The sequence below is a fragment of the Hakea prostrata genome, chromosome 8 (genome assembly GCF_041222555.1).
Source record: "Hakea prostrata isolate BN-2017 chromosome 8, UWA_Hpros_2, whole genome shotgun sequence".
Lineage (NCBI taxonomy): Eukaryota > Viridiplantae > Streptophyta > Magnoliopsida > Proteales > Proteaceae > Hakea > Hakea prostrata.
This window is the reverse complement of record NC_142607.1, coordinates 47,969,703-47,978,094: the sequence shown is the minus strand read 5'-3', so window position 1 is coordinate 47,978,094 and position 8,392 is coordinate 47,969,703. Positions and strand designations below refer to the sequence as shown.

Here is an 8,392-nt window from a genome sequence, read left to right as displayed (position 1 = left end):
GTACCACTTAGTAAAGGAAAAGCAAGAAAAGGTTTTCTATTAGAAAAGCAAAAAGCTAAGTAACAGCAACTTGCAATAGATGTGCATGTGATTTGTGTCTATGTGCCTGGGTTGACTCCAAGTCAATCAACAAAATGCAAACAGGTCTTATTGCCGTGTAAGGGGTGGCTAAATGGTTTTATTTATACTTCCATTTGTTTCAAAATTTGGGAAGTAGGATTTTCTATTTGGCTTGGGAAAAAAAATGAAGTGGTGTAATTTAGCAAAGTGTTTCTGGGTTCTTGTAGTTTTTTTACTCCAATATCATTGCTGTTGTCTTGGGTGCTTCGAAGAGGAGAGGATTGCTCTCCTACAGATCAAGGACAGTTCAAGGCTTCTTGCAATTGGAGATATCACTTAACATCATGGGTTTCGGAGAAAGGAAATAATAGTAACAACAGTAGCAGCAGTAGGGGTGATTGTTGTTCTTGGGAGAGAGTCCAATGTAATGCTACCACTGGACGAGTCATCCAACTCTCCCTCGAAGATTTAGGTCTGGAAAAGTATTTGCTACTTAAATGTCACCATATTTTCTACCTTCAGAGAAGTGCAACACCTCGACTTATCAAACAATTTATTTGACGGTTGGATCAAGAATGAAGGTATACTTAATTTATATGATGCATGCATGGATGCATTGATGGGTAAGTTCAATGTATATATATGTTATCTTGCAGGCTTTGAAAGACTGGGTGGGTTGAGAAAGCTTGAAGTCCTTGACCTATCAGGAAATCTCTTCAACAAAAGCATCCTTCCATCCTTGGCTGAACTCAAGTCCCTTAGGACTTTGTCCCTTCAATTTAACAACTTGGAAGGATCACATTTGGAAGGTAAACAACTACTCGCATGAAGAGAAATCCACTTGGTATTATTCCTTAATTCCTTTGTCATATTACTGTGTGCAGAAATTCTATCTACCTTGCATAACTTGAAATCATTGGATCTGAGTTACAGTTGGATCTGGAAACCTTCTTGAGGTTTTACAATTAGATGATAACAATTTTAACAACAGTATACTTCCATTTTTGAGTACAATGACATCACTTAGGACCCTATCCCTCAAAGGCAATCAGTTGGAAGGGTCACTTCATATAGAAGGTAAATTAGTTAATGTCTCTAGATGTTTTACTGATCATGAAACAATATTCATGAAAGAATACCAGTTACATACATGCATCAATTATTGTGTGTCTAATTTTCTTTCTTTGCTGCAGAATTATCCAATCTGCATAACTTGAAGTCGTTGGATTTGAGTTTCAATTACTTAAACGGGTCATCCCAAACAATGCAAGGTAAAAATTTATAATCTAGAATTGAGTAGTTAATTAACCGTACCCATGTTAAACGTGCATTATTACAACACCTAACAATCATACAATGATGTTGATGGCGACCCAAGGCGCGGCAGCCAACGCGCAGGAGAGAAAAACGGCCCTCCCAAGGCACCGGAAAATGAAAGGAGGACCAATAAGGACGGAAAACCAAAGAGATTCTTGTGTTCTGATTCTCTGACAGCGAGCGGGTAGCAGCGAGTGAGTTGCGCATGCTTTGAGTTGGAATCACATGAGCTGCTCCTCCCAAGCAATCCAAGGTAGGATTTAATCTCCCCAATTCAAGACCAAGTAGACAAAAAAGTGATACCTCACCAAGAGACATTATGATTGTTGTAGTGGTAGAGGTAACTCATTACTTCATTTACTTTTGCAGCTTTCTGTGGAATGAAAAGGCTTCAGGAGTTGGATCTTAGTTGGAACAATTTTGAAGGGAACCTTCCTCCATGTCTCCAAAATCTGACATCCCTTGCAACATTAGATTTGTCTAATAACCAATTTAGAGGAAACATCCCATCATCTCTCATAAGCAGCCTCTCATCACTTTCAACCATTTCTTTGGGATTCAATGACTTTGAAGGCACATTCACATTCCAATCCTTTGCTAACCTTTCAAAACTTGAGGTAATTGACCTTACCAATGCTGGAGACAAATTAGAGATAGAAAGTGATCAACATTTTCCTTGGGCTCCTCTTTTCCAATTGAAGCAACTCTTCTTGTCGAATTGCAAATTTAGCAAACAAATGTCTAATGCTATTCCCAGATTCTTGTCCAACCAGTACCAGTTAACTAGAGTCGATCTTTCCCATTGCAACCTAATTGGTATGTTCCCAAATTGGTTACTCGAGAACAATACAAGGTTGGACATTTTATACCTACAAGATAACTCATTGAGGGGTAATTTTCTCATACCATCATATGTCCACACCACGGCAACGGTCATAGACATTTCAAATAATTGCATTGATGGACCACTTCAAGAGAACATGGGTAACATTCTTCCTTCTGTAAAAGTTTTGAATTTATCAATGAATAGTTTAGAAGGTGGTATTCCTGCATCAATTGGTAATATGAGTCTCTTGAATTCCTTAGACTTGTCCAATAATAAGTTTATAGGTGAAATTCCCAAGCACATGGCCTTAGGTTGTGACCAATTATTCTTTTTAGCAATTTCCAATAATAAATTCTACGGCCATGTTTTTCCTCCACATTTTAACTTTACTTACTTGTTAGTTTTGAAGTTGGATAACAACTCATTCTCAGGAAATATCTTGAGTGGATTATCCAATTCTAAGGATCTAGAGATGTTAGATATCAGTAACAACCTGATAACAGGTAGAATTCCTAGTTGGATAGGTAACCTTACATGTCTAAGGATACTTCACATGGGGGGAAACCTTTTACAAGGAGACATACCAATGGAATTTCAAACACTCATGTCACTTGAAGTTGCAGATCTTTCTCAAAACAATCTTTCAGGATCCATGGTGTCAATATTGAATTCAACAAGTTTAAGGCATCTACATTTGCAAGGAAATGGATTCATTAGCTTACCACCACATTATCTTATTGTCAACAACACAAAGTTGATAACGTTGGACATAAGAAACAATGACCTATGTGGCGGTATTCCTGATTGGATGGGTGTTGGCTTTACTGGTTTGAGGATTCTATTGTTGCAAGGGAATCACTTCAATGGTACAATTCCAAATCATTTGTGCCAATTGAATCACATAGGTTTAATGGATCTTTCCCACAATAGCTTATCTGGATCCATACCGCGATGTCTGAACAATATTTCATTTGGGAGGAAGCAAGATATCGAATCTACATTTCACATAGAGTTCAACTCTTGGATACTTGGGTATCTCAATGAAGAAGAAATAGAATTCAAGACAAAGAGTTGGTCTTGGGTATACAAAGGTGACATACTTTTTAATATGTCTGGATTGGATTTAGCATGCAATAATCTGATTGGTGATATCCCATATGAAATTGGAACCTTAAATGGACTTCATGCCTTAAATTTATCACACAACCAGCTATCTAGTTCCATACCAAAAACCTTTTCCAGCCTACGACAGATAGAAAGCCTTGACTTGTCTTATAATAAATTGAGTGGTGAAATCCCTTCAGAATTGGCCATACTAAACAATTTGGAAGTCTTCATAGTGGCACACAACAATTTATCTGGCAAGACACCGGAGATGAAGGGTCAATTCTCAACTTTTGAGTGCAACAGCTATGAGGGAAACCCATCCCTTTGTGTTCAATCATCTATGGCCTCTTCCAGCTGCACCAACTGCTCCAATACCTATGGAGAATCAACCAACAGATCCACAACATCTTCTTCTGCAATGGACAATGAGTTTGGTATCGACATGAGTGCCTTCATTGCTAGTTTTATTGCTTCATATGTGGTTTGCTTGTTGGGAATTGCCACTATTCTCTACATCAATCCTTATTGGAGAAGAATGTGGTTTCACTTCATTGAAGAGTGCATATACTTATCTCATGATTTTCTCTCTTATATTTACCATAGGTTATATACCTGCATATGGTAGATTCTATTTGCTTCTCTAGAAATTATCCAAGTGTATGTGTTTTTTCTTTCTTGGTGACAAAGTGAATGTTTTGTTTTAAAAAGGTTGTTCCCCCCTGTGAACCGCCCCAACAGGTTACATGAGTCACTTTTACAATATACATGTAAATATACTTCCAAATCATACGAATAAGTTTTTCTAGTCAACGACGGAATTATATTAACAGAGCTTAAACCATACATATCTCCACCCCCAAAAAACAACTGACATCTGAGATAAAAAATCAATCTGTATTTCAACATTTTTCACTTTTAGATCCTGGAACTGCTAACAAATAAAAATTGATCAGCCGTCACCATTTGGCATACTTATTAGTACATCATGAGATACTTTAAACCTTGCTCAATTGTATCAAGAAATGATTCTGGATGGGCTTTCATAAGAAAGGAAAGTGAACAATGTCAGTTCATAGCATTCAGCTCCTTCCGTCGTAAAAAAGCCATCAATGAGAACCCAAGAACCCAATGAGTTATAAGATTCTGGTAATATAATATTCTAATCTAAGAACACTTAAATTTATCCGACTCATCAGCACCACTTGAAAGAGGCTGCAAATGTGGACGGTTGTGTGTCTGCGCTGAGAAACCATAAGAAAAAAAAATGCACCAGTTCATTCATTTGCAATACCAAGATGCTGGGATTCTCTGGTTAATTTGAACTATAGACTTCATATCAATACTAATTCACTGGTACTCCTCATTGTTTCCCTTGTGACTACAACAAATTAGAATCAAATTAGTAATTGGTGTATGTGATTCACATCCTCTAAAGGGAAAGCTGAGATGAGAATCACCTCAAATTTTTTCAATGACTTGTTTATCTGTTCTTGCAATTCCTGCCTTCTCCGCATTGCTGCAAACAAAAAACCATCAATGTCTTGATTGTGATCCACCTAGATCAACACGAACACTTGGAACACATAATCTACCATGCATATATATTTGAAACTTCTTCCATCTTCTTTGAAGTACGCACTGCAAACCTTTGGAAGGCAGGACTGGAAAAAGTAAGAGGATCAGGTAGGGAACACCATTATCTCTATTAGGACAGTACAAAAGTAATGTCCATCCACTATTGAATTTGCAAGAACACCAAAACCAAACAGACTAAGCTCAACACTGAACCTAATGATTATTATTAGGCTTTAATTCAGTAATGTCTAGAAATCCAGCAGAATAAAGGAGCTAGCCACAGACAACAAAAAAAAAGTAACAAATGACAAGGTTGTAAAATATAAGGAATATTAACAGGTTTTAAAAGTTCACAAAGTAACAAATAACAAAGTTTATAAAATACAAGGAATAGAAATTAAACATTGGCTCTCAGTCAACTTATAAATGGTGTCAAGAACAATTTCGATCATCAGTTCAACCAAGACTCAAAAACAGAACAGCACCCAAACAGAATGAAGCAGCTAAAAAAATAGCCATTAGAGACCAACAAAATTGTACATTCATACCAAAATACAAACATGTAGGTCTCCAACGTCCAATGCAACATTGTAATCACACTGGATTGCGAGCGAGAAGAACATTCAAGTGGTTTCACAGATATAATACTACATGAATGAAACAACTCAAGCAGCACAATATTAACAAGATAAAAAGTGAAGCTTTTTAGAATAAACAGAAAAAGAAGTAAAATTAATTATCTCAGCCCCTTAGATGTATATATGTTGCGGTCATCTCCGCATTCAGCACAGGTCTATGGAGTCATCATCGATAAAGAGATTCAACACATAATGAACAACAGAAGAGAAAACAAACAATAACTAATGCAAGGGTTTCTCTGTTGATCAACTCAGTCCCTTAGATGTTTAATATAATTGGGATCATTTTCACACATCTTTTCAGGTCTCTATGCTCATCATCATTGATTCAGAACTAGAAAACCCACATAGATTCAATGAGTTTTCGGTAAGAGGAACATATGTAATTGCTCCGATTTACCCCCAACTGCCAAAGCAAGTACTGAGAGACGACATTAATAAACAGAACAATACTTTCGTTTTGCTTCAAGGGAATGAGTTCAATGGGAATGAAGTACCTGCAATAACAAAGACCCCAAAATTGAATTTTCATTAGATATATTTGTCCAATTTATCACTGAAAACAGTTAAATCACATTTTATTTTCATAAATATCCCTATAATACAGTGTATGAAAGGTTCTCAGTGACAAATTGGACTAATATGTCTAATGAAAATCTAATTTTGGGATCTTTGTGTTTTTTAAACATAAAGTGGGGTGTCAGCGCTTTAAAGCCTCCATTTTGGGTGCCAATGCAATTTGCTCAAAATTATAAATCGAACAACTAGTTATTAGGTTAGTACACAGGATGGGTAGTTAGAGCATTTTAAAAAAAGCAGGGGAGAAGAAAAGATAAAAGTAAACTATTTTGAAGGAATCAAAGGTAAATTTTTTTGCAAGGAATTTAGAGAGGGAGCAATGGAAAAAATTTCCTAAATTTTATTAGGAGTTTTATAAAATTATTTTGGTATTTAGCTAAAAAGATCTGGCTCTAGGTTAATAATGTCACGATATACTATCATTAGAATGATTCACCAAAAAAAAAAAACTATGACTAAAAGGGCATATACTCTTTACGAGAAAAACAAGGCAAATATTTATTTATTTATTTATTTTTTCTACTGTCTTGTAGAATTAAAATATTAAAGTTTCTTACCAGAAAAAATTATTAAAGTTCGAATTTGAACATTCAATGACATGCGGCAAACCACTTGGAAGAATGGGGCAAGCAAAGGCAAGAAATAATATCTCAAATAGCATTTAGATAAACATGTGGTAAAGTAACTTTGCTCTCTAGCACCCTTCAGTCATCCATTTGTTTATATGATGCTTTTGAAATAGAATGAATAAGAGAAAAAAATTTTTGGAGTCGTCCTAAGATAATTGATAAAAAAACATAAACACCACAAAATTATGCCAAATTGGCAATGACATGTCTTTCAAGTTTGCATAATAATATACTTCATTAGCGAATGTTGGTAGATAATTTTATAATTCCTATATTGTCATCATTATATCTCTTTGTAACTTAATGGCATTGCAACTAATAAAATAAAATCTTAAATTTCACTTTCAAGTCTCAAGAATAAATGCTCTCAATTCTGAAATCTTAATTACTGTGAATTAAAATACTCAATTTTTCTGCCAAGTTAACAGGTTCATCTTTTAAAATATACTAAAAGTATCATAATGGATAAAAAAGGAAAATACAGTTAATTGACAAAAAAAGAAGGAAAAAAAAGAAGAAGAGGGAAATACATATTCTTTTGTTTTGTAAGACAACACATGCCATTTCCAGTCCGAGTTGATTACGATTCAAATATTTTAGTTTCACCGGATATTGATTAGGTCAAAAATTTTTAATCAGGTCCAAGATTATGAATGATTTACTTGTATGTGTTGTTCTGCGACAGTGCTATGGCTAGATTTTCCACAACAAAAGTACCACTTGGTAAAGAAAAGCAAGTAAGAGTTTTCAATCAGAAAAGCAAAAAGCTAAGCAAGAGCAATTTGAAATAGATGTGAATTGGTAGACTTGAGTAAATCACCAAAACCCAAAGCAAGTCTTTGCCGTGTAAGGGGTGGCTAATTAAATGGTTCTATTTATACTTCCATTTTTTCCACAACAAAAGTACCACTTAGTAAAGGAAAAGCAAGTAAGAGTTTTCCATTAGAAAAGCGACAGCACAAAGAAAAAAAGATGACTGGATGGATATGGAGACTGCTTGAGAAAGACATGATCACATTCCTAGAATGGATAGACAACTAGAAACCCCACATAGATTTTATGTTTTTCAATGAGGTCTAGAGAAGAGTGAAGATTGTAATTGCTCTTATTTTCCCCCAATTGTGAAAGCAAGAACAGAGAAAAGATACTAATGAGAAAACAAAACATTATTTATTTATTATTAATTAAAAAAAAAATTTGAGTACAAAGGTGCTTTTTTATATAGGCAAATTGGGGATTGGGGAGATTACACGTCGCTGGTAAGGGTTGAACCCACGACTTCTTCACTGAGAAGTGATGTTCTTAACCATTTCACTAACCCTCCATAGGCTATACACTATTTTCGTATCGTTTCAAAGGAACGAGTTTAGCGGGAATAGAATACCGCAATGACTAGATAATGAAGCCAAAAAAAAACAAAGAGTTGATAAAATAGAGAAGAAAAAAGTGAGTTTCATCTTCTCAACCTTTCTGGCCTGCAGACAGGAATGAATATTTCACAGCAGGAGAATCGAATAGAAAAAGGCTGAGACGATTTTGAAATCTTAATTAACTTGTTGCAAAAAATATTTCATTTTTCACCATAGATTTGAGGTTTTCAACATAGTTTTAAGTTTTAAGATATGTAATTTACTTCCTGCAGAAAATCTCATTTTTCTCCT

The 8,392-nt window shown here is 35.2% G+C and overlaps 1 non-coding gene and 1 pseudogene across 2 annotated transcripts; one reads left to right on the top strand and one right to left on the bottom strand.

The window, feature by feature from the left end:
- Positions 1 to 236: 236 nt before the first annotated feature.
- On the top strand, positions 237 to 3,987 carry LOC149008299 (cuscuta receptor 1-like; annotated as a pseudogene). Its single transcript, XR_016174999.1, has 5 exons — positions 237 to 641; positions 717 to 869; positions 945 to 1,137; positions 1,254 to 1,331; positions 1,747 to 3,987. The product of XR_016174999.1 is annotated as a cuscuta receptor 1-like (transcript).
- Positions 3,988 to 5,620: 1,633 nt separating this feature from the next.
- Positions 5,621 to 5,700, bottom strand: LOC149008298 (small nucleolar RNA SNORD25). The gene has a single exon (XR_016175425.1). It is a non-coding gene; the product is annotated as a small nucleolar RNA SNORD25 (small nucleolar RNA).
- Between the last annotated feature and the right edge of the window lie 2,692 nt (positions 5,701 to 8,392).